This window comes from Aethalodelphis obliquidens, unplaced genomic scaffold, assembly GCF_003676395.1.
Source record: "Aethalodelphis obliquidens isolate GAN/ISIS:26980383/991018 unplaced genomic scaffold, ASM367639v1 scaffold8, whole genome shotgun sequence".
NCBI lineage: Eukaryota > Metazoa > Chordata > Mammalia > Artiodactyla > Delphinidae > Aethalodelphis > Aethalodelphis obliquidens.
Genome location: NW_020837952.1, coordinates 31,759,390 through 31,786,831, shown reverse-complemented (window position 1 = coordinate 31,786,831; position 27,442 = coordinate 31,759,390). Strand labels below are relative to the sequence as shown.

The window sequence follows — 27,442 nt, the reverse complement described above, 5'->3', positions numbered from 1 at the left end:
TGGTTAAAGGAATAAAAGGAAAACTAAAACCCACATATAATGACAGAACAATTTGGTTTGGAGAGAAAGGAACACATCTGAAAAACAATCAACTAGAACTTTCAGCAAAGATATATATAGTCAATAAAATAAAACCTTAATTGATAGGTTAAACAGCAGATTAGACACATCTAAATAGAATATTTAAATGTAATTCCGATTTTAGAGAATATAAAATATTCAGCATTGAGGACAGAAAAATATAGGGAAAAACAGTTAGGAAATACAGAAAATAGAATTAGAAGTGCCAACATATAAGTAAAGGAATTTCCAAAAAGAGATAATGTGTGAGAAGCAATATTTAATGTTATAATTACAGAGTTCCCCAGGATAGATAAAAGTCATAAATTCTCAGGTTGAAGAATCAAATATTATCCTGACCAGAAAACAAAGACAATAGAGCCACATCTAAACAAATTATAATAAAACTGAAAAACATGTAAAATAAGAGAAAATTAAAGAGAAATTATATATTATTTTAAAAGGTATTAGAATTTTAACAACAGCTGACTTCTCATTAAATAGAATCCTTAAAACGCAGTATCTCCAAATGTCTGAAGGAAAGTGACTCTGGAATTCTGTATCAAGAAGACAGTGGAGGGAGAAGTTCTCTTTCCTTTGGTAGTTTACTGACTAGTGGAAGGGAGTTAAGAGCACACAGTGTTCTTCCCAGCTAAAGCTAAGCTCAGTGAAGACAGGAATATATTTGTCTATTTTTTGCGCCCTTGTATCCACTGCAAGCTGTGGGACTAACATGTGCCTTATTGGTAGTTGATTCTCAGAAATAAGTATTGAAGAGAAGAAGAGGAAAAAAGAAGACAGTAAGGTCAAAATATTTTCAAGAAAAGGTCCAAAAATTGTAACAAGATCCTCATTTAAAAGCCATGTAAATTTGTACTTTACTTGGAAATAATTAACCCAGAAAGATAAAGATGAACACAAAGCAATGGTAAGCAAATAAATTAGTAAACACTTTGGCTACAAAATAAGAAAAAAAGCAACAACCAAAACAACCATACTGATTAATAGCAGGACATTTATAAGCAAGGTGTCACTTTAATACCAACCTATATGAAAGATGTGGTTCTTCTGGTTCTTTGGTTCTTGGAATGTGCTAGAGCAGGGAGAGATACCGAAGTAACTTTAGATTTAGTTGAATACAATTTGCAAATTGCCATTTACTAATCACTAAAGTGATAGAGAACATATAACTCCCAAGTCAACAAAGAGAAAACAAAATGTGGAGATGGAGGATGGTGACTACATAGTGACCACACACAAGTAGACCCCAGGCTGGTTGGGACCAGAAGGTTGAGATTCTGGAGATATCACCCTGATACTTCACCACCAACCAATCAGAAGAAAGTCACACACCCTGCAGCCCTCAAGACCTCACCATAAATTTTGCCTTTAAAAACTCTTCTCTGGAAGCCATCAAGGAGTTTCGGTCTTTTGAGCATGAGCTACCCTTATCCTTGCTTGATGTCCTGCAATAAAACTTTCTGTGCCCCAAACTCTGATGTTTCAGTTTGTTTGTCCTCACTGTGTGTCAGGCACACAAACTTGGGTTTGACAACAAGATGGCTATTATCAAAAAGTCAAAAGATAATAAGTGTTGGCAAGGTAAGGAAAAAAGGAAATCTTTGTGCACTGTTGGTGGGAATGTAAATTGGTATAGTCATTATGAAAAACAGTATGAAAATTCCTTAGGAAGTTAAAAATAGAGCTAGCATATGATTCAGAAATTCTACTTCTGATTATATATCCCAAAGATACAAAACCATTCTCTTGAAAAGATACCTATACTTCCATGTTGATTGTAATATGATTCACAATATCCAGTACATGGAAACAATCTAAGTGTCCATCAACAAATGAATAAAGAAAAATGTGATATGTGTGTGCATATGTGCATGTGTGTGTGCACACATACAATGAAACAGGACATAATATACAATAAAATATTATTCAGCCTTAGAAAAGTAGGAAATCCTGTCATTTGCAGCAACATATATAAACCTGGAGGACATTTTGACAAGTAAAATAAGCTAGGCACAAAAAGACAAATACTGTATAATTTCACTTATATGTGGAAGCTAAAAACATCAAACCCATACAAGTAGAAAGTAGAATGGTGGTTACAAGGAAATGGGGATCATAGGGAGATATTAGTCAAAAGGTACAAATTTTCCATTAAGCAGCATGAATAAGTTCTGGAGATCTAATGTACCAAGTGGTAACCACAGTTAACAATACTGTTTTTGTTTACCTAAAATTTGCTAAGAGAGTAGATCTTAAATGTTCTCATCACAAAAAGAAAAAAATAACTGTGTGAGTTTATGGATATGTTAATTAGCTTGATTGTGGTAATTATTTAACAATGTATATGTACATCAAAACATCACATTGGAAATCTTAAATATATGCTGCTTTTTGTCAGTTATACCTCAATAAAGCAGGGGGGATAAAGGAAACTTACGGTTAGTCACAAACTTAAGATCGGTTCTTAACGTTTTTAAAAAATGAGTATATTACATTACCTTGAATGTATGTTTGGGAATTAGTATGTCTGAAATATTTTGTGTTAAAATTTTCAAAAGAAAAAATGAATGCCTGAGGTTATGATGCATAAGTAATGGAATATTTCTTCAATGATTTCATTAGTATTCTCCTTAGGAATTTTTATAGGACATACACAAGCTGAAAGATATGTATGCACCTGTAAATAGTTATCCCAGTAGTCACAAACTAAATAGAAGCTAGCTGTTATTTGATAGCCAAAGATGTCACATAACTAATCCAGTGGACAGCAGCCTTCTCTTGGGAAATCTTATGTTTGGTACTTTAGAACTCAGCCCACCATCAGCCTTACACAGACACACACACTGAGGAAAGAGACAGCTTTATTGCTGGCTATTTAACACTTAAAAGAGGTGACATTTTTCTCAATTAAGTCCTTTGTATTTTAGGGATTTTTAAACACACCTGTGTAGTCTCTATTCAATGTGTATAAGGTACAATCAACTGGAATCTGTCTGATATTTCTAAAGTGCTAACAAGAAATAGTAGAGAAAAATGAATTTAATTTTATTTAACTCTATATTTTAACAATGTTTGGCAAAAAATTTTAAAGTCTACTTTTCAGAAGTCAGTTCATTTTGGGGTAGGGGGGGCAGGCACAGGTAAGCTTTTTTCTTCAGAATAGCAAAACTCTCAAGGAGTAAAAAAAACAAGTAGTCTTTTAGTTCTTCAGGACCTTACCTTATCAATTAAAAACAAATTCTCTTTTGAGAATCAAAATAAGTTTAAAATAAAACTCTAAAATGAGTTTAAGAGTACAAATATAATTTCATTTCAAATTATATTCACTTCTATTCTTTGAACAGAACAACTTCTTCTCAAGTTTAGTGAGAGAACCTATATCCTTAAATTGTTATTTCCTTGACTTTTACCCTATCTATTTGATTTTCATGAAGAGATTTTCTTTGAAATGCAGGCTATCTTTGGGGAAAAGAGGGAATAGGGGATAAATTAGGGAATCTGCAATCCTCATTTTATTCTGGCAGATAATTCTGTTTTCAGCATAGAACAAGTAACAGGAAAGTTTAGCAAAGGAGCAGAATGAAGAAATGGTAGAGCTGCCAAACTTCTCCCAATTCAGGTCATCACTGCATGGATTCCTTGTTTGGTGTAAAAAGAAGAGGACATGTGGAAATGGCGGGGGGAAGGGGAGGGTGGGATGAATTGGGAGGTTAGGATTGACATACATACACTACCTTGTGTAAAATAGATAGCTAGTGGGAACCTGCTGTATAGCACAGGGAGCTGAGCTCGGTGCTCTGTGGTGACTTAGATGGGTAGGATGGGGGAGAGTGGGGGGGAGGTCCAAGAGGGAGGAGATTAATGTATACATATAGCAGATTCACTTCATTGTACAGCAGAAACTAATACAACATTGTAAAGCAACTGTACTCCAATTAAAAAAAAAAAATAACCAAAACAGCAAGCATTCAACTCAAATGTAAGCACACAGACACATAAAAAACACATTCAAAAGACAAAGAAGAATGCCTTCCTTCACCTATGGCTTAGCTTCAGTAGCTTTAACATTAAGAAATGATGGAATGAAGCTTCATTAGAGTTGAAAAGAGGGTAGTGAAGGACTGGAGATAAGATGTTGAAGTTTCATCAGGTTGCTGATGGGGATGTATTTGAAAGTAGACAGATTATAAGAGAAAATCTTGCATCTTCATGTATATATCTGGAATGTACTTGAAGTTTGTCTTTGTGCTTGCCATTATAAATTCACAGTTCTTAATATTTCAAACCATGAGTCAAGTTTTAATCCTGAGATTCCCTTTTTTACTGTTATGGCTCAGTAAGTTTAAAGGAAAATATGTAATAAAAATTATTTTGCCAAGACTTACTTCCTTCAGTAAAAACAAACCAAAACAAACACAGTTTTATGATGCAAAATGCTTAAAAAGTTAAAAATGGATACTTTTCATAAGAGAAAAGAAAAATTGTTTATATTTCTTCCATTTACCTTACTAATAGATCATTTCATTGTTTGAGGTAGCAATAGAATTATCTATATATCCACATTTCAGTTTCCGTTTTGAAAGGTGTTTCCAATAAGATATAAGCTGAAGTTTAGGTCAGTTTCTAGAATAGCTCTTTTTAAGGGTCCTACTAAAGCTATTGTATGTGTCTTTTTGCATTCTTCCCTCCCTATTTTCTGCTTCCTGAAACTTGTAAAAGCTGCAATTGAGGTAACAAGATTCCAAATGCCTTAAAGGTGGAAGTCATTTGCTTAGAGTGGAAAATCAGAAGTGCTCCTGGGTCTGATGACCACAAAGCTGCCAAAGCAGCCCTGGACTTCTCATCTTGATCTCATTTGAGCCATCTATCTATCTATCTATCTATCTGTGTATCATCTATGTATCTATCTATCTGTCTGTCTGTATTTGTTATTATTATTTGTGCTGTTTGCCTTTGGACCTCATCTAACTTCTAGAAACAGTCATGATGATAAGGACAGCACTGAACATTGTACACTCTGTTTGCATCAACCTTTCTTTGGTAATTTCAGTCGATAGTGTTCATTTGCTGATTCCTATGAATCACTCGCTCCAAGTGCGTGGTTTCCTGCCCATTCCCCATCATTTATTCATCAAGTATTTATTGAGTCAGGCATTGCTTTAAGTGCTGCGGATAGTAGCAGAAGAAAAAATTTTCCTCTACCCTCTAAGGTGTAGTACTGGGACTTTCAAATTGAACTGACAAAAAAACAGATTAAAAGGATAAAAGGCATATGTTCATTTATTTTGTTTTTACATGCATGTAGGCTCCATAGAAAAGAAGTGAACCCCCAAGAAGTGGTTAGACTTGGAAGCTTATATTTTTAACAAAGGGCAATAACTTGTGGACTAGACAAAGAAAGGGAAATTTGGGCTTCTAGGAGGGTAAATATATGGGGAAACTAATGGAAAGTAAAGCCTATTTTAGTAAGCTTTTTTGTTTGTTTTGTGGGTTTGTGTTTGTTTGTTTTGGTGAAGACTTAATGTTGATTCTCCATCTTCTTTAAGGCCATAAAATCTCCCAGAGAAAGGATTTAGGGCAGTCCTCATTTCTCTGAAGTTTCTGCTTTTAGTCACATAAGGGAATTCCTGAGAAGGCTTCTTTCTGAATCTGTTGATTCTCAATTACCTTCAGCTCAAAGTAATCCATATTCAAAAGTGGCATATGTTGGGGTGGTATATTCTGATTTCCTACAGGATATAATATAAAAGCAAACAGGGCCTCTGCTCTTTGTGGGACCTAAAACTGGTAATCATTTTACCAACAATAATAGAAACACATGTAAAATGGAATCTGTGACACTTGCTAGGAAAGAGAGATACTCATTACCATCAGATAGTGTCAAAAGAGGTAGGGAGTGTAGAAGGGCCAGGAGTGAGACAGCAGGTACAGTTCTCTCAACTAAAAATGGAATGTCTTTAGCAAAGAATAATTATCATCCCTAAAAATAGGCACCATATATCTCTTAAAGGATATTCTAAAATGGGGTAGAAAGTGGACAAACAAACATGTGAGATAGATCTGGTAATGTAAGATTTGGGTGAATATTATACCAGCAAAGAAACAGTGGAACCCTTGTGTGTTTGAGGAAAACAAAAACTATTATGCCAGGAGTATCTTGGATAATGGCATGTACTCTGTGTGTGTGTGTGTGTGTGTGTGTGTGTGTGTGTGTGTGTGTGTGTGGTGTGTGTGTATACACAGCAGGAAAGAATATAATCGGAGAGGCCATGGGGAGGAGTCTGAATTTTAGATTTTTGTTTAAGTATAATAGAAATCCATCAGAGTGTTGCTGATTGCAGATTTATTTGAGATGGATAAACATATTTTTATATATGTTTAGCAAAATACAAGGGCATTTAGGAAATGGAGTAATCATATCTAGTTAATTATATCTAGTTGGGAGGAAAGGGAAAAATAAGTACCATTACAGATTTTCCTGTAAAGTAGTCTATGTTTGGTTCTCAAGGAGACAAATATCCAGTTCATTCATGAAAATCTATCTGATATATCCTTTCCTTTTTTAAGTTACTCTAATTTTATCCTCTTTGTGCTTTCTACTTTGTTAAAATAGTGTTTTATCCTATTGCCCCAAAGTTCTTTGTTTGATTCCTTAATATCCTCTTAGATTATAGTACCACTTGCTAAGCTCCAGGTACTCTAAAAACTACTCTATTATAGCACTCTTCACTCAGGGGTTAAGGATACAAGTTTTGGATCCAGACTATGTGGTTTGAATCTGTGCTTCTCCATATGCTGTGTGAATTGGGCAAATTTCTGAACTTCTGTGTGCTCCAATTTTTCCATGTGTAAAATGAGAATAACAATACTGTCTATAAGGTTGTTATTAGGATTAAATGAGTTAATACATGTAAGTAACAAAAAGCAGCATCTGACAAATATGCTAAAATACATATTAACTCTTTCTCTTATGATTACTATTGCATTATATATTGGAGATGATATCCATTCAACTGATTTGTGTGATTAAACAAAACTCCCCTTATAAAACATACCAACTGATGATCACAAAGACATCTACTACATAGTTTATCATCCAAACAGAGATTATAGCATTCACTTTTCAACTTTAAAAGCATTCTTCTAACTAATCAGAATGCTATTTCAAAATGTAAACTTGATAGTAGTCCTCCATTTTTAATGAAGTCAGTTTTATTATCTGACTAGCCCACTATTTTTCTTTCTAGTGTAATGTAGGTCTTGTTTTAAACTTGGTTCAGGCATACAGATGGCCAACAGGCACATGAAAAGATGCTCCACATTGCTAATTATTAGGGAAATGCAAATCAAAACTACAATCAGGTATTACCTCATGCCAGTCAGAATGGCCATCATCAGAAAATCCACAAACAGTAAATGCTGGAGAGGGTGTGGAGAAAAGGGCACCCTCATGCATTGTTGGTGGGAATGTAAATTGATACATCCAACATGGAGAGTAGTATGGAGGTTCCTTAAAAAACTAAAAATAGAACTACCGTATGACCCAGAAATCCCACTACTGGGCATATACCCAGAGGAAACCATAATTCAAAAAGACACATGCACCCCAGTGTTCATTGCAGCAGTGTTTACAATAGCCAGGACAAGGAAGCAACCAAAATGTCCATCAACAGAGGAATGGATAAAGAAGATGTGGTACATATATACAATGGAATATTACTCAGCCATAAAAAGGAATGAAATTGGGTCATTTGTAGAGACGTGGATGGACCTAGAGACTGTCACACAGAGTGAAGTAAGTCAGAAAGAGAAAAACAAATATCGTGTATTAATGCATATGTGTGGAATCTGAAAAAAATGGTACAGATGATCGTATTTACAAAGCAGAGATAGAGACACAGACGTAGAGAACAAATGTATGGATACCAAGGGGGACAGGGGGGTTGGGATGAATTAGGAGATTGGGATTGACATGTATACGCTACTGTGTATACACATATATACACTATGTATAAAATAGATAACTAATGAGAACCTACTGTATAGCACAGGGAAGTCTACTCAATACTCTGTGGTGACCTAAATGGGAAGGAAATCCAAAAAAGAGGGGATATATGTAAACGTATTGCTGATTCACTTTGCTGTACAGTAGAAACTAACACAATATTGTAAAGCAACTATACTCCAGTAAAAAAATTTTTTAAAAAATGCTTCAGCAGTTTCTCTTTTCTTCAGAAAATTCACTGTGACCCTTGTATGGCCCCCTCATCACTAATATCATCATAGATTACTTTCTATCATTGTCTCTGTCATCATCATATTCATCACCATCATCACCATCAATCATTTTCATGTCCTAAGCCTTGTGCTGAATATTTTATGTGGAATTTTCCTTTTAATCCTCACAAAACCTCATGAAGTGAGTATTTTTATTCTTGTCATTTATGAAATGGGGAAACTGAGGCTAAGAGAGTTTAGACTACTTTCCTAATTCATACAACTTGTGAGAGATAGAGCCAGATTTCAAAGCCTGATTGTCTGACACCAGAGCCCTTGGCATTGAACTTAAGTTATATCACCTCCCCTGTAAACATGTTCGTTAAAAGAAAAGTGAACAGGGCTTCCCTGGTGGCGCAGTGGTTGAGAGTACGCCTGCCAATGCAGGGGACACGGGTTCGTGCCCTGGTCCGGGAAGATCCCACATGCCGCGGAGCGGCTGGGCCCATGAGCCGTGGCCACTGAGCCTGCGCGTCCCGAGCCTGTGCTCCGCAACGGGAGAGGCCACAGCAGTGAGAGGCCCACATACCGCAAAAAAAAAAAAAAAAAAAAAGTGAACAACTATATGACTAAGTGCCTTTTCTTACCTCCTTTCTTTTACATCTCAGCCCCATTTCCTGCCACTCCCCCACATCACTGTGTACAATCCAGCCATTTCTATCTTATTTTCTTTGTACTGAAATGTTTATTTTGTCTCTAAGCTTTCACACATGCTGAACCCTCTTCCTGGAGCATTTTCCCTTGTCCAGCTTCTCTGGATGATACCTCATCATGTGAAGTGATAGATTCAATCACACTTATTCTTTTATACTTTTTATCATCTGCTCCACTTTTATTTGGTGCCCCATTCTGTTCTTACAGTCATAGTATTGATCACCTTCTATTTTAAATGTCAATTTACATGTCTCTGTCTCCCAACTAGACCATAGGTTCTGTTAGGGCAAGTACAGTGTCTGCCTTCTCTACCACTGAATTACTAGTGTGTTGGCACATAATGAACACTTGAGAACATAAAGGAAACTTGCATCACGTGGAGTTAAACAGTCAAGGAAGACTTTATTCAAGACTATTGTAAAAGGGAGGAGATATTGAACTTAACTCTGCTGAAATATATGGTGGGAAATTTTTAAGAGCTGACCTGATCTGGTCAAAAAATACTAGCAGATGAGGACTTCCCTGGTGGTGTAGTGGTTAAGAATCTGCCTGACAATGCAGGGGACAGCGGTTCGAGCCCTGGTCCGGGAAGATCCCACATGCCGTGGAGCAACTAAGCCTGTGCGCCACAACTACTGAGCCTGGGCTCTAGAGCCTGCGAGCCACAACTACTGAAGCCCATGCGCCTACAGCCCATGCTCCACAACGAGAAAAGCCACCGCAATGAGAAGCCCGCGCACCACAATAGAGAGTGGCCCCGCTCGCCACAACTAGAGGAGCAACCCGGGCAGCAACGAAGACCCAATGCAGCCAAAAATAAATTAATTAATTAATTAAAAATAATAATACTAGAAGATGTTAGGAGGAAGTTAGTCAATGTGATGAGGTCATTTGGGTTTGTTAATAGTGCCTATTATTAGGCTTGGACCCTCACCTAGACGCTAGGAGATAGAGACACTATTTTTCTTGATGATTACATCTCAAAAGGGTGGCTCCCAAGTCCTTGAGAAAGACATTCCTGTGCTGTGAAACTGGCAAGAGGTTGGGAAAAGAATTATATCTCAAAGGGCCAGAAAAATAATTCATAATTGCAAGTTTAAAGTAAATGCTCTGAGAAAAGGGAGGTCAGGGGCCTAAAATCAGAAGAAACCTATGTAAAGTTTAGTCAAGCCTAGGGGAATTGTAAGGCCATCTTAGTCAGGATCTATTTGTTAAATAAATGGATAATTAACCAGAAAATCTGAACGCTCCATTATACAGTGAATAAAGTTTGACATGTAGTAATTAAGGACTTTTATATGAGTTTTTATTTATAAAATTTAAATACACACATGACATTTGGCTTTTTAAATATTCAAACTAATTGTTCTGATTACATTTGCATATTTCTCTAATTCATAAAAATAAACTAACATTATTATAATATGGTACTTCACAAGCAGGTTAATGTTTTAATTGAACATTTAGTTCTCAAATACTGAAGCTTCCAAGAAATTATTGACAATGTTAAAGTGCATTGTAAATAATAACTCAGTATAAACATAGTAACTGGATAGAGCAAAAATAATTTTGTTGCATGCTAACTGAAGTTCTTGCATATTTTAAATGGTGTTTAATATTGCTTAAATTATTGTGGCTGTAAAGAACATACATCTAATCTAATTAAACCTGTGTAATTTCAAAGAAGGTAAACTTAGTAGCTACATGAATATTACATTAATATTCCCCACAGTGTCATTGAATATGGTATTGGTTATGTTTTCATAGTATTTTTGCTTTCATTTTTTGTACATTAAGAATTTTATGAATCACCTCAAATATAGGACAGCACTTAATTTAGCTAAATCTATCGTAAGAATTTATCATTCTTTAAATTATATGGTTTACTTATTTTTCCTTTCCAGCATCACCCTTGTCTCTCCCAATTCCAGAAGCCCAACTATGTACATGTTTATGGAGGTTAATCCCGGACCTGAATTTCATTAACTGACCATAGCCATAGTTGAGTTTCTACAGTAATGAGTTCATTGGGCAGAAATTTTGTAAAGATATGGGGGAAAGAGGAGGGGTAAATACTATCTACATTTGAAAGGACCAAATTTACAAATCAGTACTCTTTTAAAGCAATTTTTTTCTCCTTGACTAACTGGGAGTTTATTTGCATGCATTCTAAGTGGCAGTGCATGGGAAACTAAGACTTTTGTTATTTTCATTTAACACAGACTCACCCAGAAAGCACAACCCTGATTTTTCATGAGAAGGACCATCTATGGAACCTAAAACGTGAGTACTATTTATTTTGTGCTACTGAATTCTGCTCTGCTATATAACTGACCTTGTGATAAGACGTGGCCTTTATTAAGATATATAATGAAAGTCTTGATTAAGTTTAAGTGTAGACCATAAGAAGTACAGAAAGTAAGAACTGATGTGTCTGTTCTATTGTTCAGGTTAAAGAATTCTAGTAGTTAGTAGATACTTAACTTTGAAGAAGATAATATAACCGTGCTATTCACTGATACTTAGTTTAAAGCAGATAGCTTTATATACTTTTGATATTCCAATTTATTTATGGTTGATAAAATTTATAAAATAATCCCTTACAAATAAACATTTCCTATGCTATTTTGTACATAATTTATTTTTTCATCTTTTCTGTGATCAATATCCCTGAGTACTTAGAGCCTATATTTATTGTTTCAGTTTTTCTCTGAGTTTTTTTTCAAATGGAGTAAGTAGTCGGTTAAAGATAAAAGATTGGTGCACCTTTTTTCCTTGTTCTGTCACAGATCCGTCTTTCCATTACTTACTAATTGTTGGCATCTCTTCTCCCTGTTTGGCTTCTGATAAGTTGTCTTTGATAACCTGCTGTTTTGTTCTTGAACTTTGCCATGGCTACAGCTGTGGGGTATCAGAACTGTCAAAAATAAAAGTAAAAGAGCAAGAGGCACAGAGCTTATGAAACTTAGAGAAGACATAAAGCCTGGTATCAACTGGTGAATTTTCCACTGGCAGGTAGTTTTCACTTTATCCCATTTGTTGTCACAGTACACAGTACCTGAAATAATAAGGGAATTTTTTCCCCCAATAAATGGACTATCGGGGCTGTTTGCTTTGTGAGAATCTGCGAAGGCAACATGCCATGTGGCTTTATCTTTGAAAGTGAGGATGAAACAAGCTTGCCTGGCTTCAGATAAGCGACTTAGAAGGAATCCTGTTCAGATGTACCTGTCACTAATTGATCTGGAGGTTTTGTGATTCATACATACTACTCTGTGTGCGATGAAGCATTAAATTGGTTTCCTCCGGGAGCAGGACACATTCAGGGGTCGTCAGACCTATGCTATAGGATGGTGCATGCTTGATTCATATAGCCTCTCACTACTGAATTTTTATCTGTTAGAGGACTGGTAACGTGAACATATGTTAGATGATCTCTTGGAACATTTCAACAGCAAAGGGATTGACAACAATTTGTCTATTAATATGCAGGTGTATGTAACAAAAAATTAATCAACCTTTCTGCTGTTAGTATAATCATTTATCCTGATAATTAAGTAGTTATACATATGTTTCCCAATAATGGCCTAGCCCTTGATGAATGCATTTCTATGACTCCTTTATTTATTGAAACAAAGGGATATGTACTTAAGTGCATTACTTTATAGTGGGAAAAAAATGCAGAGCTGATTTGAAACAGGTCTCCTGGAAGAAAATCTTTAGAAAGCAAAGAGTTTTCCCATTTATAATATAGTTTTCTACTGTGGCAATTCTACTTTGTTACTCTATATATTTTGAAAGAAAATGGCATACCTTGGAAAGTGAGACAGATACTGGTTCAAATTTGAAAGGAACATAAAAGAAAGAGATGTCTATTTATATGTTAACATTGTGCTGAGAGATTTTTCATATGGATTTTTTTTATGTGGTATATTTAACAAATGCAAAAATGAAAAAACCCTATTCTTCATTTTATTATTTCCATGATGGGGTATATAAAACTAAAACCTAATATCTTCCCTTGGGGTTTTTGTTTGTTTGTTTGTTTGTTTTTTGCAGTACGCGGGCCTCTCACTGTTGTGGGCTCTCCCATTCCGGAGCACAGGCTCCGGACGCGCAGGCTCAGTGGCCATGGCTCACGGGCCCAGCTGCTCCACGGCATGTGGGATCTTCCCGGACCGGGGCACGAACCCGTGTCCCTTGCATTGGCAGGCGGACACTGCGCCACCAGGGAAGCCCTATGCTGCATTTTTATATAGTGTAAGTCTTCAGATTTTATCCTAGGTGTGAAAATGTGGAACATTTAACATAAACTGGAATTTTCCTATTAATGAGTTATATCATAATTAGGGCATTACTGTAGGAACCTACTAAGTCATTTATGCACGATTCACAATATTTAAATAAGATATTCTTCACATTTCACAATCCTTAAATTAAACTGTGGTCTTAAAACCTTGCAAGGCCTCCTAATAAACAGGAGTGTGAAGTAAATATATTTAATAATATTATTTTAAGATTTCAAAATATTAGTAAGCATTTTTCTGAAAAGAAAGGAAAGAAAGAAAAGCAGTTCATGAAACTAGGAAAAAAATACTGTTATACCATATGCAAAGTACACATGATTAGGCCTATTTCTGCCCTCTTCTCTCCATTCCAATTTTGTTTTTTGCTATAGACAATAAAAAATGCATAACTTTGAATTTTCCATATCTTTTTTTAAACCTATTATATACCTCACTACAAGGTATTTTCTTAATTTTTTTTTTTAAGAAAAATCTTTTATAAATACAGACTAAATTCACGTTATTTTCAGAATGAAAATAGCATGAGCCATTTATGGAATAAAATGAACCATTTTGTTAGAGACATTTAAAGGATTTAACAAGTATTTTGTTGCTAAGATTATAATGGTACTTTTAAATAGTTTTTTATATCTATCATGAATTTTTCCTCTGTTCTCTTATAAGTTTAAGGTGTACAGCATTATAATTTAACATCTGTATACACCAAAGAGAGATTACCACCACAAGTCTAATTACCATCCAACTGCATACAGTTGACCCCCTTCACTTAGTTTGCCCACTCCTAAATCCCTTCTACTTAGGTAATCAGTAATCTTATCTCTATATATAAGTTTATTTTTATTGGTTAGTTTTGTTTTTTTAGATTTTACGTATGAGTGAAATCTTAAGGTATTTGTATTTTTCCATCTGACTTATTTCACTTAGCATTATTCTCTTAAGGTCCATCCAAGTTGTCACAAATGGCAGGATTTCATTCTTTTTATGGCTGAGTAGTATTCCATTGCATACATACACCACATCTTTATCCATTCTTTTATTGATGGACACTTATGTTGTTTCCACATCTTGGCTATTGTAAATAATGCTGCAGTGAACATAGGGGTACATATATCTTTTTGAATTAGTGTTTTCATGTTCTTCAGATAAACACCCAGAAGTTTAATAGCTGGGTCGTATTGTGGTTCTATTCATAATTGTTTGAGGAATATCCATAACTATTTTCCATAGTGGCTACACCATTTTACAGTCCCATCAACAGTGTATGAGGGTTCCCTTTTTCCACATCCTCTACAACATTTGTTATTTCTTGTCTTTTCAATAACAGCCATTCTTTTTCTCTTTTCTTTACATGGTGAGTAAATCCCCACATTTCAGACTCTGCTTAAATAGATTAAATATCACCTCTTCTAAAAAGTATTTTCTAGTTGTCTAATCTAGTCTTGATCTCTCACAGACTTCTTTGATCTCATAGCATTTGCCATAATATTTAAGTATTTTACCTATATTTTATAAATATTAATTATATAAATAATATACTATATATAGAGAGAAAGAATATTATTTACCTGTTTATATTTTGTCTGTTATACAAAACTTAAGCACAATTTCAGTGCCTAGCATAGTGCCTAGTATATAATAAATAGTCAATAAAATTTGTTGAGTTTATGAAATCAGATAATTAAAACAAAATAATTCCATAACTAAGAGTATAAGAAATATAAAGTATATATTAAATATATAGAACAGAAAGTTATATAATTACTGGTTAATTTAACAAAATAATTACAAATATCATATACAAACAGACAAGTCAGCAAGCTTCACAGAGTAGCTTCTCCAGAAAACAACTGAACCCTACCAATACCTATTGGATATTAAGTGCCATGGAATCTGTAAGTAGTATTGTCTTAGAGTAATTATGAAAATTTCCATGGATATCTTCTGAAATAGTTTAAAGAGAAACAAAAATATCTATGTTTTTTAAAAACAACCAGTTATTTTACAAGTGTTTATTGAGAGCTGACTGTGTATGAAACTGTGCAAAAGTCTATAGGAGATTTATTATTGTAAATGGTTAACTCTCACCTCATGGGATCAATATATAGTAAGAAAATTCAATATATACTTTTAAAAAGTTAAAGTAGAACTTTAACTATAGAGCAGAAGTTGAAAATGTTAATGGCATTTAGCAGAACTAGAGTTCATTTTTAGCTGAGGGAAATAGCAACAGCATACTGCAGAGGTTAATTTGACACTAATCTTTGAAGAAAGCTGAAGGAATTCTTGGCAGAGGGAATAGCATAAGAAAAGGCATGAAGAAGGTGTTTAGTAAGAATTAGTTGCTCATTTCAACAGGTATATCAAATAAATGTAGGAGGATATATTATGTAGGAGGATATATTATGTTATATAAATGTAGGAGGATATCAGATAAATGTAGGAGGATATATTATGTTATGTTTGGCAGCTGCTTTGGATGGAAGTTATATTTGAAAATAGATTAGGACAAGATTGTGGAAGATTTAATTCTAGTTTAAGAAATAGGGATTTTGTTGGCATGTAGCTAAGTCCCTAGAATATGTTCAATCTCTTCTTATTTTAGAAGCCTAAAAAAAAAAGAATGTGATTATTTTGAATGATGGTTTACACAGAAAAATCTGGCATTACGTATTACAAGATCTCCCTTTTGTATGTGCTATATATTTGCATACATGCCACACATACACATGTGTCAGGGTGTGTGTGTATATGTGTGTGTGCATAGTAAATGTGTATCACTTAATCTGGCTTTATTTTAAAAATAAATTAGAGGAGGAGTCAGTGTCATTATGTATGGAAACTACTGGTCACTTCAGCAAATACTCAATAAACTGATAAAGCAAGGAAACATGAAATAAAATATCAGATGAAGGGCATATCTTTCAGAGACACACTTGAGGAAGAACTCATAAGAATGATGACTTGTGAACTCATTATACATGTACATATATCCACTCTTTTTTTTAGATTCTTTTGCCATTTAGGCCATTACAGAGTATTGAGTAAAGTTCCCTATTCTATACAGTAGGTCCTTATTAGTTATCTATTTTATATTTAGTACTGTCTGTATATCCATCCCAGTCTCCCAATTTATCCCTCCCCGCTTACTCCCTGGTAACCATAAGTTTGTTTTCTACATCTGTGACTCTACTTCCATTTTGTAAATAAGTTCATTTTTCTAAAAAAAAAAAAGTGTTTAATTAGACCTTGATGACCAAAAAGCCAAGATATCTGTAACCTATTACTTCCCTAAACATATTCTTTATAGCACATACAATGCAAGATGTAAATAAGAATTTTGTGATAATTTTTTTGTAATTGATAATTTCAAAGAAATTTGGGAAATATCATATACAATACCTGTTTTAGATATGAAAAAACACAACAACCTATTAAAAATATGAACCATTACACTAATAAATTTGTTGCTGTTTAACCCAGTATTTACCAAACTAATTTAACTACTGTGTAACACTTACTATTTTAATTTTTTTTTTGCGGTATGCGGGCCTCTCACTGTTGTGGCCTCTCCCGTTGCGGAGCACAGGCTCCGGACACGCAGGTTCAGCGGCCATGGCTCACGGGCCCAGCTGCTCCACGGCATGTGGGATCTTCCCAGACCGGGGCACGAACCCACATCCCCTGCATTGGCAGGCAGACTCTCAACCACTGCGGCACCAGGGAAGCCCTGTAACACTTATTTTAAGGCCGTGATCTTTCCATGATTCTATGTTGCCTCGATGCAGATTTACAGTATCATTTTCTGAAAGCATTTACAGTAAGAGAAATAAATGCAAACTTTTATTGTTTGGTATTTTATGAACTGCTTAAGAATCTTGGCATGTTTCTAGATAGCAAAGTTATTCTCCTATATTTTCTCTCTTTTTTTAACAACTTTATTGGAGTGTAATTGCTTTAAAATGGTGTATTACTTTGTACTGTATAACAAAGTGAATCAGCTGTATGTATACATATATCGCCATATCTACTCCCTCTTGAAACTCCCTCCCACCCTCCCTATCCCACCCCTCTAGGGGAACACAAAGCACCAAGCTAATCTCCATGTGCTATGCAGCTTCTTCCCACTAGCTATCTATTTTACATTTGGTAGTGTATATATGTCAATGCTACTCTCTCACTTCATCCCAGCTTACACTTCCCCCTCCCCGTGTCCTCAAGTCCATTCTTGACGTCAGCGTCTTTATTCTTGTCCTGCCCCTAGGTTCTCCAGAAGCATTTTTGTTTGTTTTTTTAGATTCCATATGTAAGTGTTAGCATGCGGTATTTCTATTTCTCTTTCTGACTTAACTTCACTCTGTATGACAGTCTCTAGGTCCAGCCACCTCACTGCAAATAACTCAATTTCATTTCTTTTTATGACTGAGTAATATTCCATTGTATATATGTGCCACATCTTCTTTATCCATTCATCTGTCAATGGACATTTAGGTTGCTTCCATGTACTGGCTATCGTAAATAGAGCTGCAATGAACGTTGTGGTACATGTTACTTTTTGAATTATTGTTTTCTCAGGGTATGTGCCCAGTACTGGGATTGCTGGGTCATATAGTAGTTCTATTTTTAGTTTTTTAAGGAACCTCCATCCTGCTCTCCATAGGGGTTGTATCAATTTACATTCCCACCAACAGTGCAGGAGGGTTCCCTTTCTCCACACCCTCTCCAGCATTTTCTGTTTGTAGATTTTTTGATGATGGCCATTCTGACCGGTGTGAGGTGATAACTCATTGTAGTTTTGATTTGCAATTCTCTAGTGATTAATGATGTTGAGCATTTTTTTTCGTGTGTTTGTTGGCAGTCTGTATGTCTTCTTTGCAGAAATGTATATTTAGGTCTTCTGCCCATTTTTGGATTGGGTTGTTTGTTTTTTTGATATTGAGCTGCATAAGCTGCATGTATATTTTGGAGATTAATCCTTTGTCAGTTGCTTCATTTGCAAATATTTTCTCCCATTCTGAGGGTGGTATTTTTGTCTTGTTTATGTTTTCCTTTACTGTGTAAAAGTTTTTAAGTTTCATAGGTCCCATTTGTTTATTTTTGTTTTTATTCCCATTTCTCTAGGAGGTGGTCAAAAAGGATCTTGCTGTGATTTGTGTCATAGAGAGTTCTGCCTACATTTTCCTCTAAGAATTTTATAGTGTCTAGCCTTACATTTAGGTCTTTAATCCATTTTGAGTTTATTTTTGTGTATGGTGTTAGGGAGTGTTCTAATTTCATTCTTTTACATGTAGCTGTCCAGTTTTCCCAGCACCACTTATTGAAGAGGCTGTCTTTTCTCCATTGTATATTCTTGCTATATCAAAGATAGGCTGACCATATGTGTGTGGGTCTATCTCTGGGCTTTCTCTCCTGTTCCATTGATCTATATTTCTGTTTTTGTGCCAGTACCATGCTGTCTTGATTACTGTAGCTTTCTAACATAGTCTGAAGTCCAGGAGCCTGATTCCTCCAGCTCCATTTTTCGTTCTCAAGATTGCTTTGGCTATTCGGGGTCTTTTGTGTTTCCATACAAATTGTGAAATGTTTTGTTCTAGTTCTGTGAAAAATGTCATTGGTAGTTTGATAGGGATTGCATTGAATCTGTAGATTGCTTTGGGTAGTATAGTCATTTTCACAATGTTGATTCTTCCAATCCAAGAACATGGCATATCTCTCCATTTGTTTGCATCATCTTTAATTTCTTTCATTAGTGTCTTATACTTTTCTGCATACAGGTCTTTTGTCTCAGGTAGGTTTATTCCTAGGTATTCTATTCTTTTTGTTACAACAGTAAATGGGAGTAATTCCTTAAATTCTCTTTCAGAGTAGTAATCATTAGTGTTTAGGAATGCAAAAGATTTCTGTGCATTAATATTTTATTTTGCTACATTACCAAATTCACTGATTAGCTCTAGTAGTTTTCTGGTAGCATCTTTAGGATTCTCTATGTATAGTATCACGTCATCTGCAAACAATGACAGCTTTACTTCTTTTCCAATTTGGATTCCTTTTATTTCTTTTTCTTCTCTGATTGCTGTGGCTAAAACTTTCAAAACTATGTTGAATAATAGTGGTGAGAGTGGGCAACCTTGTCTTGTTCCTGATCTTAGTGGAAGTGGTTTCAGTTTTTCACCATTGAGAACTATGGTGGCTGTGGGTTTGTCATATATGACCTTTTTTATGTTGAGGTAAGTTCCCTCTATGCCTACTTTCTGGAGGGTTTTTATCATAAATTGGTGTTGAATTTTGTCAAAAGCTTTTTCTGCATCTATTCAGATGATCATATGGATTTTATCCTTCATTTTTTTAATATGGTATATCACATTGATTGATTTGTATATATTGAAGAATCCTTGCATTCCTGGGATAAACCCACTTGATCATGGTGTATGATCTTTTTAATGTGGTGTTGGATTCTGTTTGCTAGAATTTTGTTGAGGATTTTTGCATGTATGTTCATCACTGATACTGGCCTGTAGTCTTCTCTCTTTGTGACATCTTTCTCTGGTTTTGGTATCAGGGTGATGTTGGTCTTGTAGAATGAATTTGGGAGTGTTCCTTCCTCTGCTATATTTTGGATGAGTTTGAGAAGGATAAGTGTTAGCTCTTCTCTGAATGTTTGATAGAATTCACCTGTGATGCCATCTGGTCCTGGGCTTTTATTTGTTGGAAGATTTTTCATCACAGTTTCCATTTCAGTGCTTGTGATTGGTCTGTTTATATTTTCTATTTCTTCCTGGTTCAGTCTAGGAAGGTTGAACTTTTCTAAAAATTTGTCCATTTCTTCCAGGTTGTCCATTTTATTGGCATAGAGTTGCTTGTAGTAATCTCTCATGATCCTTTGTATTTCTGCATGTCAGTTGTTATTTCTCCTTTTTCATTTCTAATTCTATTGATTTGAGTCTTCTCCCTTTTTTTCTTGCTGAGTCTGGCTAGTGGTTTATCACTTTTGTTTATCTTCTCAAAGAACCAGCTTTGATTTTATTGATCTTTGTTATCGTTTCCTTAATTTCTTTTTCCTTTATTTCTGATCTGATCTTTATGATTTCTTTTCTTCTGCTAACTTTATGGTTTTTTTGATCTTCTTTCGCTAATTGCTTGAGGGGTATGGTTAGGTTGTTTATTTGAGATGTTTCTTGTTTTGTAAGGTAAGACTGTATTGCTATAAACTTCCCTCTTAGAACTGCTTTTGCTGCATCCCATAGGTTTTGGGTCATCATGTTTTCACTGTCATTTTTTTCTAGGTATTTTTTTATTTCCTCTTTGATTTCTTCAGTGATCTCTTGGTTATTTAGTAGTGTATTGTTTAGCCTCCACGTGTTTGTATTTTTTACAGTTTTTTTTCCTGTAATTGATATCTAGTCTCATAACATTGTGGTTGGAAAGTATACTTCATATGATTTCAATTTTCTTACAATTTACCAAGGCTTTATTTGTGACCCAAGATATGATCTATCCTGGAGAATGTTCCACAAGCACTTGAGAAGAAAGTGTATTCTGTTGTTTTTGGATAGAATGTCATATAAATACCAATAAGTCCATCTTGTTTAACGTGTCATTTAAAGCTTGTGTTTCCTTATTTACATTTGGATGATACATCCATTTGGGAAAGTGGAGTGTTAAAGTCCTCCACTATTATTGTGTTATTGTCGTTTTCCCCTTTTATGGCTGTTAGTATTTGCCTTATGTATTGAGGTGCTCCTATGTTGTGTGCATAAATATTTACCATTGTTATATCTTCTTCTTGGATCGATTTTGGATCATCTTTACTCTCATTATTCTGAATTCTTTTTCAGGTAGACTGCCTATTTCCTCTTCATTTGTTTGGTCTGATGGGTTTTTACCTTGCTACTTCATCTGCTGTGTATTTCTTTGTCTCCTCATTTTGCTTAACTTACTGTGTTTGGGGTCTTCTTTTCACAGGCTGCAGGTTCGTAGTTCCCATTGATTTTGGTGTCTGCCCCCAGTGGCTAAGGTTGGTTCAGTGGGTTTTGTAGGCTTCCTCATGGAGGGGATGGTTCCTGTGTTCTAGTGGATGAGACTTGATCTTGTCTTTCTGGTGGGCAGGACCACGTCCGGTGGTGTGTTTTGGGGGGGGTGGTCTGTGAACTTATGTTTTTAGGCAGCCTCTCTGCTAATGGGTAGGTTGTGTTCCTGTCTTGCTAGTTGTTTGCCCTAGGGTGTCCAGCACTGTAGTTTGCTGGTCATTGAGTGGAGCTGGGTCTTAGCTTTGAGATGGAGATCTCTGTGAGAGCTTTTGCCATTTGATGTTATGTGGAGCTGGGAGGTCTCTGGTGGACCAATGTCCTGAACTCAGCTCTTCCACCTCAGAGGCTCAGGCCTGACACTGGGCCGGAGCATGGAGACCCTGTCAGCTACTCAGCTCAGAAGGAAAGGGATAAGAAAGAAAGAAAGGAAGGGAGGACGGAAGGAAGGAAGGAAGGAAAGGAGGGAGGAAGGGAAGAAGAGAAAGAAATAAAATAGAAAAAAATATATTATTAAAAATAAAGAAAAGAAAGAAAGAACAGCCAAATGAAAAAACAAATGCACCAATTATAACAAGTGCTAAAAACTGTACAAAAAAAAAAAAAAAATAGGACAGACAGACCCCTAGGACAAATGGTAAAAGCAAAGCTATACAGACAAAATCACACAAAGCAGCATACACATACACACTCACAAAAAGAGAAAAAGAAAAATATATATTTATTAAAGAAAAAAGGAAAAGAGCAACCAAATCAATAAACAAATATACCAATGATAATAAGCTGTAAATACTAAATGAAAATAAACATAAAAGCAGAAACAAATTAGATGCAGAAAACAAACCCCAAGTCTACAGTTGCTCCCAAAGTCCACCACCTCAATTTTGGATGATTCGTTTTCTGTTCTGATATTCCACAGATGAAGGGTACATCAAGGTGATTGTGGAGATTTAATCCGCTGCTCCTGAGGCTGCTGCGAGAAATTTCCCTTTCTCTTCTTTGTTCTCACAGCTCCTGGGGTTCAGCTTTGGATTTGACCCCGCCTCTGCGTGTAGGTCTCCGGAGGGCATCTGTTCTTTGCTGAGACAGGACGGGGTTAAAGGAGCAGCTGCTTCTGAGGCTCTGGCTCACTCAGGCTGGGGGTGGGGGGGAGGGAGGGGCACAGAGTGCTGGGCGGGCCTGCGGTAGAGGCCGGCGTGACGTTGCACCAGCCTGAGGCGCGCCGTGCGTTCTGCAGGAGGAGTTGACCCTGGATCCCGGGAAGCTGGCAGTGGCGAGCTGCACAGGCTCCCCGGAAGGGGGGTGTGGATAGTGACCTGTGCTTGCACATAGGTGTCTTGGTGGCTACAGCAGCAGCCTTAGTGTTTCTTGCCCATCTCTGGTGTCCGCACTGATAGCTGCAGCTTGCGCTCGTCTCTGGAGCTCATTAGGCAGTGCTCCAAATCCCCTCTCCTTGCACACCCCAAAATTATGGTCTCTTGCCTCTTAGGCAGGTCCAGACTTTTTCCCGGACTCCCTCCTGGCTAGCTGTGGCGCACTAGCCCCCTTCAGGCTGTGTTCACGCAGCCAACCCCAGTCCTCTCCCTGGCGTCTGACCAGTGAAGCCCAAGCCTCAGCTCCCAGCCCCTACCTGCCCAGGCGGGTGAGCAAACAAGCCTCTCAGGCTGGTGAGTGCTGGTCGGCACCAATCCTCTTTGCGGGAATCTCTCCGCTTTGCCCTCTGCACTCCTGTTGCTACGCTCTCCTTCGTGGCTCCGAAGCTTCACCCCCTAGCCCACCCCCCGTCTTCACCAGTGAAGGGGCTTCCTAGTGTGTGGAAACTTTTCCTCCTTCACAGGTCCTTCCCAGAGGTGCAGGTCCCATCCCTATTCTTTTGTCTCTGTTTTTCCTTTTTTTCTTTTGCCCTACCCAGGTATGTGGGGAGTTTCTTGCCTTTTGGGATGTCTGAAGTCTTCTGCCAGCATTCAGTAGGTATTCTGTAGGAGTTGTTCCACATGTAGATGTATTTTTGATGTATTTGTGTGAAGGAAGGTGATTTCCACGGCTTACTCCTCTGCCATCTTGAAGGTTCCTCTGTAGTTTCTTCTACAATCTTTTTACCTCCAGCTTTACATTTTGTTCTATGAACCAGCTAAATAATTTTTGTGTGTTGGCAAAGTAGGGATCAACAATAATTTTTAAGTACAAATATCCATTTAATTCCAGTATAATTTCATAAATACTTTCCTTCCTCATTGAGTTGACTAAGGCCTTGTTCCAAAATTAATTGAAAATATCTGTGTGAGACATTTTATTGTTCTGTTGATCTTTTTGTGTATTATTAAATTCTTAAAGTATGCTATTGAGATATCTGTCTATTACTACATATTAAGAGCAAGTTTTGAAATAAGTTACTGTAACTCTATCAAATGTCTCCATTTTCAAGATTATTTTGACTATTCCAGATCCTTTTCCATTTCATCTTAGAACTAATTAAGATTCTTATGATATTTTGACTGAAATTGTATTAAAGCTAACAAATCAGGAAAAATTGGCATCTTAAAAATAATGAGTCTTCTCATTTATAAAGCATAGCTCTCCTTTTACTTAGGTCTTATTTTCTTTCTCTCTGAAGCAATTCATAGTTTCCATAATAGAGATCCCACACATATTTTGTTAGATTTATTCCTATTTAATATTTGTTGATGCTATCATTAATGGAAACATTTTTAAAGTGTTTATTTGTCATTGTAAGTATAGAGAAATACAGTTTTTATACCAATATTTTATCCTGTGCGCTTGTTAAATTTATTGTACTTATTACTTTAAGTAGCTACTTGTAGATTCTGTAGGCTTTTCTATATACACAGGCATATTACCAATATTAAGGTTTCCATGCCAACATTTGTATTTTCATTTCTCTTTGTCCAATTTCACTAGCTAGGACTTCCATTACAATGTTGAATAGAAATGGTGAGAACTGATTCTCTTGTAATATTCCCAATGGTAGGAGAGAAATACTGAAAGTATGATTTTAGTTTTCACATATATTCTTTTTATTTTTGCGGTATGCGGGCCTCTCACTGTTGTGGCCTCTCCCGTTGCAGAGCACAGGTTACGGACGCGCAGGCTCAGCGGCCATGGCTCATGGGCCCAGCCGCTCCGCGGCATGTGGGATCTTCCCACACCGGGGCATGAACCCATGTCCCCTGCATTGGCAGGCAGACTCTCAACCACTGCGCCACCAGGGAAGCCCCTCACATATATTCTTAATGGGATTGAGAGAGTTCTACTCTATGCCTAGGAGTTTAAAAGTTTTTATCATGAATGAGTCCTGGATTTCAAATAATATTTTTCTGCATCTTTTGTGATGATCTTATTATTTGTCTTCTCTATAATATGTATATATATATGGGAAATTGCATTGATTAATTTCTGAATGCTAAACCAGCCATGCATTCCTGGAATATATTCCACTTGGTCATCATGTAACATCCTTCATATATATGACTGGATATGATTTGCTAATATTGTCTTAAAAATTTTTATGTTTATGAAAAATATTGGACTGTAATTTTCTTTCCTTTCAGGTCTTTATCTCATTTTGTTTCAAGACATAAAATAAGCTTTGAAAGGATTACTTTCCACGATTTTCTAAGTTTGTGTCTTATTTCTTCTTCAAGTAATTGATAAGATTCACTAGAAAGCTACTTAAAGAGCTATCTTAGTAGCTCTTTAAATAGCCTGGAATTTTCTTTATGGAAAAGTTTTGAATTGTAAATATAATTTCCTCAATAGATAAAGGGATATTCAGTTTATCTTTATTACCTTATGTCAGTTATGGCAATTTATGTTGTTCAGAAAATTTGTCTATTGTTTCTAAATTATTGTATCTATTTACATACAATTATTCATAAAATACTATTAGGAAATATTATGAAATTTTATTGTTGGTTGGATCTGAAGCACTGTTCACCTCATTCTTGATATTGGTATTTTGAATTTACCTTCTTTGTTTTCCACAAATATAGCTAAGAATATAATAATTTTAGTAATCTTTTCAAATTTTTAAAATTTTGTTGATTTTTAAATATTTTTTGATTTTCAAATTTATCAATATTATTAATTTTCCTTTCTTCTAATCTTTTTGAATTGTAAATAGATACTTATTTTCCATCTTCTAAAGGTAGAAGATTAGATTATTATTTTTGTACTTCAGTTCTTCACCAATAGAATAATTTAAACTTACCAAATTTTGTCCACATGCTGCTTAAACTATTACACAATTTTTGGCGTGGTCTGCTTTCATTATTGTACAGTTTGAAATGATATCCAAATTCCTTTGTATTTTATTCTTTGAGCCATGGATTATTTACAAGTTTAATCTTTAATTTCTAATTATTTTGAGATTTTCTGCATATTTTTTAATTGGTTCTTAATAGCTTTGTGGTAAAATAGTATACTGTACATTATTTAATTGATTAAAATTTATTGGGAGTTTTTTATAGCCCACTATATGATGAATGCTGTATGTACTGAAAAGAATATGTTTGGGAAATAGTGCTCTGTAAATATTAATTAGTTAATGTAAGTTGATAATTTTGTTCACTGTTTTTCTTGTCTTTTTGCTTTGGGAAATAGTGCTCTGTAAATATCAATTAGTTAATGTAAGTTGATAATTTTGTTCACTGTTTTTCTTGTCTTTTTGCTTTCAATTACCAAAGCAGTGTTAAAATCTCCATACAAAACTGTAGATTCTTTCTTCAGTTCTGCCAGTTTTTGTCTCATGTGTTTCAAAATTGTGCTCTTAAGTACACATATAATTAGGTTCTTTATGTCTTCTCAATGAATTGACCCTTTTATCACTGGGAAATATTTCTTTGATGCCTGATAATACTCTTTGTCATGATATCTACTTTGTCTACAATTTTTTTATCCTATTAAGTAAATATTAAATAATCATTCACTGAAACTGAATTAGTATAATAAATAATAAATATAAATGAATATATTTATTAAAATGTCTCCCAAGTAATTGAATAAAAATACTGCTCATACATTTATTTTATGTAGAAAAGAATTTGAAAGCTTACAAAATAAAAATTAAATCAGGATATGCATATAATATTTAAATGAGAGACTTTAAGTCCTGAGTAAATAATTAAAAGCCATATGTAGAAATTTGCAGCTAATAGGGACATTAGTGGTCAGTGTTCCATTTTACATATCGAAAAATTAATACTGTGAGAAGCCAAAAACTAGTCCCAAAACACAAATATTGTTAAGGTCTAGAATATCAATGCTCTTTGTTCTTCAGTCTACTGATATAAGGTCCTTGTGGAGATATCCAAAACTGAAAGAAAGAAATAAGGGTTTCAAAAATTTACTGCTAATAGGAAAATGGAAAATATCAATGTAATAATATTCTTAAACAGCTTCCTAAATCTTCAGATCCATCATCTTTTCAATTATAAAATGATCATAATTCATAATGGAAAAATATATATCTTTGTGTTTTCTTCTAGCTTAGGAAAAAAAAAAGGTTGGTTTCAATTTGGGTGTCACTGCCCCATGAATAAAATATTCTCAAGAGTAAATGAGTGAGTGTTCACTTGCATAATGGAAAAGTGAGAAGAGAATAGCCTGAATAAATAACATTCATGTTAAAATAAACACCAAAATATTCTTTTGGGAGAATAGCCCTCCTTTTATGATTGTATGCAGAGAAGGAAAAATAACCATTTAGCCTATGTCTTGTTCTTGCATGTGTACTCCCAATGCAATTATACTTACCTTGAGTACGTTAGACTATGACTCCCATGCCCTTTAATTTAAAAAGTACATGTCAAAATCTCCATTATATTAATCGTTTTAATAGGACAGGGAAGCATTAATTAATCGAATACACAAACAAAGACATGCAGGGGACAATTTCTTGGCAGAAAACAATTAGGTTGAAATGTCATTTTTAGCAGTGCATTAGGATTGTGGCAATTAAGATACAGTTAAGCCCTTTGGAAATATGAGCTCTTAGTCATTTTTTTTCTAACAGTAAGTAACAGAGACAAAGCATTAGTAACTGAGCATAAATATGCTTTTTAATTTTCTGAAAACCATGACTTT

The 27,442-nt window shown here is 35.3% G+C and overlaps 1 protein-coding gene across 1 annotated transcript in view; it reads left to right on the top strand.

Moving 5' to 3' along the window:
• Positions 1-27,442, top strand: part of MGAT4C (MGAT4 family member C) — a 616,445-nt gene that overhangs the window by 321,513 nt on the left and 267,490 nt on the right. Inside the window, exon 3 of the mRNA XM_027107127.1 lies at positions 11,235-11,295. The gene's annotated coding sequence lies outside the window, so the exon portion shown is untranslated. The remainder of the gene's footprint in view (positions 1-11,234; positions 11,296-27,442) is intronic.